The 2,845-nt window shown below is 40.4% G+C and overlaps 1 pseudogene across 1 annotated transcript; it reads right to left on the minus strand.

Annotated features, from left to right (window-relative positions):
- Window positions 1-543: 543 nt before the first annotated feature.
- Window positions 544-1,011, minus strand: LOC308560593 (large ribosomal subunit protein uL6 pseudogene; annotated as a pseudogene). Its single transcript has one exon. The product of its transcript is annotated as a large ribosomal subunit protein uL6 pseudogene (transcript).
- Window positions 1,012-2,845: the final 1,834 nt, after the last annotated feature.

Genomic DNA, 2,845 nt, shown 5'->3' on the forward strand with positions numbered 1-2,845 from the left:
TCTTTCTCCCCTCCACTCTCTCTGAAAAGCAATGGAAAAAATATCCTCAGTGAGGAATAAATAAATAAATAAATAAATAAATAAATAAATAAGAACCACTCACCTAAACCACTCCTAAGTTCCTAGCACTCAGAAGCTGTGTAAAATATTAAATGTTTATTATTGTTTTATGCTACTAAATTTAAGGTAATTCTGTTACACAGCAATAAACAGTTAATGCAGTCCATGTACTTAAATGTCTATAAATGCATGAGAAATATCTAGAAAGAGGCACATGGGGAATGTGGTAAACTTGGAAGAGGTGGAGTAATAAGAAGGAAATTAATACTATATGTTTCAATTATATAATTTAAAATAATTTTTCCCCAAATCAACACATGACTTTTACTGCATCTTTAAAATATCACAAATAAATGTGAAAAATCTTCCAACATCTTGCTGCTTCTGCTGCTGGACAGCTTAGATCTTATTCATTCCAGAAGCATAACAACCATCCAAAAATGTTCTGATATCCTCGTGTTTAATTGCTGGGGTTTACTGAATCTAAGCAGCTGAATTTGATACAAGCCCAATGTTATTTCCTTTATGAATCAACTCATCTTTCTGGGTTTGAGATACTGAACAAGCAATGCCTGACCGCATCTGAACCCTGCAGACATATTTTCACCCATGAAATTTCAAATTTCAACAAGAGAAACGTTTCACTGAATGACAATGTTGATGGGGAAGTAAGCATACACACTCATCTTGAAATGGAAGCCCAGTGTAACATCCTTGATCATGTTCTGTACATGACTGCAGATGGTGTGAAGGTAGCCAGTTCCTTTCCATTGCCCCACAACTTGTCAACCTGAAGCTTCTTTCATCCCTGCCTCCAAGGAGACTGAGTTCTACATTGATGTGACTCTACAGGGTGCCTCTGGGGCCTTTCACCATAACTCTCGGTCCTTTCAGGGTGATGTTGACATTTGTTGGAAGGTCAATAGTCTGATTGCTGAAAATGGTCTTCATCCTCATAGTAGATGTAGCAAAGAGCTAATTAAAAATAAATTTAGATTCCAAGATGGCAGCAGATTAAGTGACACTCTCCCAGGACCAAACTGGAATTACAACTAAAATATAGAAAAAACATCCTGAATAATCAACTGAAGACTAGCTGGAGAGAACACTTATAACCAAAGACATAAAGTGAAGACTGAAAAGAGACTGGTAGGAAGTGTGGAGGCTTGAGAGGGTTAGAGGGGATCTGACAGGCAGCAGCTGAATTTCCAGAAGGATATCTCAGCTGTGGGGGGTTCCCACTGAGAACCCTGGGGTCTAAACCCCAAGCAGCCCCCCCACCCCAGAACACCAGAATAGAGGAAAGTGCCCACATAACATACGGCTGTGAAAAGCAGCATGGTTTCTGTCTGCCAGGGAGAGACAGCTGAAAATGCAAGCAAGAAATTTCAGATTTCAACAAGAGAAACGTTTTGTGCATTGACCTCTGAAATGGACAACACACAAAATTTCATGTGCAGACATTCACCTTGGGTTCTGGCAGAGGTAGGGCAGAGTGGACTAGAGCTGAGTGAGGAAAATCTAGAGGTGCTAGCTCTGGGAATAGAGCTCAGAGGGCAGCCACCTGAATTCTTGTGCTGAGTCATTCCCCCATACTGAAGAGGACATATTTCTCAGGCAGAAATTTACCATCCAGGCAGCTTTTGTCTGGAGGAGAAGTAATTGCCTCACCTTGTTGGAAAATCTCTCCCCATCCTGTGGAGTTTACACCTTGCTGTGGTCTACAGCCTAACTCTCACTAAAAGACTAAGAATAACAATGAGCATGCAAGCAGTGGTGGAACTCTGGGTGCTTTGACTCTTGCCTGATCTACTTCTGGACCCAGGACTTGTAAAAGCAGTCGTTGGTGCACATCTTGGTCCTTTCCAAGTGCAGCCAGCCCCAGAAGAGGGAACCACAAGCTGTGAATTGCTGATAGCTCCAAACAGGGTACCTAAAGCCAGTCACAAAGAGTGTCGAACATTGGCATGCACCAGAGACCCTCCAAAAAGACTGGGAGTCATAGCAGATCTACCTAATACATAGAAACAAATCCAAATGGGCAGGCAAAATGGAAAGACAGAAAAACAAGCCCTAAATGAAAGAACAAGAAAATTTTCCAGAACAAGAGCTAAATGAAATGGAGATAAGAAATTAATCAGATATAGGGTTCAGAATATTGATCATAAGGATGCTCAACAGTATCAGAAAAGATATGAAACTATGAAGGAAGTTAAGAATGACATAGTAGAAATAAAGATTACATTGGAAGGAATAAACAGAAGATTAGGGGAAGATGAGGATCAGATCAGTGAATTAGAAGATATTAGAAAAATTACTCAACCAGAGAACTAAAAAGAAAAAACAATGAAAAAACAGGACAGTTTAAAGGAGCTGTGGGACAGCATGAAACGTAACCATATTCACATCATAGGAGTGCCAGAAGGTGAGGAAAGTGAGCAAGGGATAGAGAAGCTGTTTGAAGAAATAATAGCAGAAAACATCCCTAACCTGGTCAAGGAAAATGTCACACAAGTTCAAGAGGCACAGAGAGTCCCAAGCAAGAAGAATCTAAAGAGGCCTATGCCCAGACACATCATAATTAAAATGCCAAAAATTCAAGACAAAGAGAGAATCTTAAAGGCAGCAAGAGAAAAGCAATCTATTACCTACAAAGGAGCTCCCATACGGCTGTCAACTGATTTCTCAGGCCAGATGGGAATGGCAAGAAGTATTCAAGGAAATGAAAAGCAAGGATCTGAAGCCTAGGCTTCTCTATTCAGCAAGGCTATCATTTCAGGAGAAG

Source organism: Miniopterus schreibersii (assembly GCF_964146895.1).
Source record: "Miniopterus schreibersii genome assembly, chromosome: 8".
Lineage (NCBI taxonomy): Eukaryota > Metazoa > Chordata > Mammalia > Chiroptera > Miniopteridae > Miniopterus > Miniopterus schreibersii.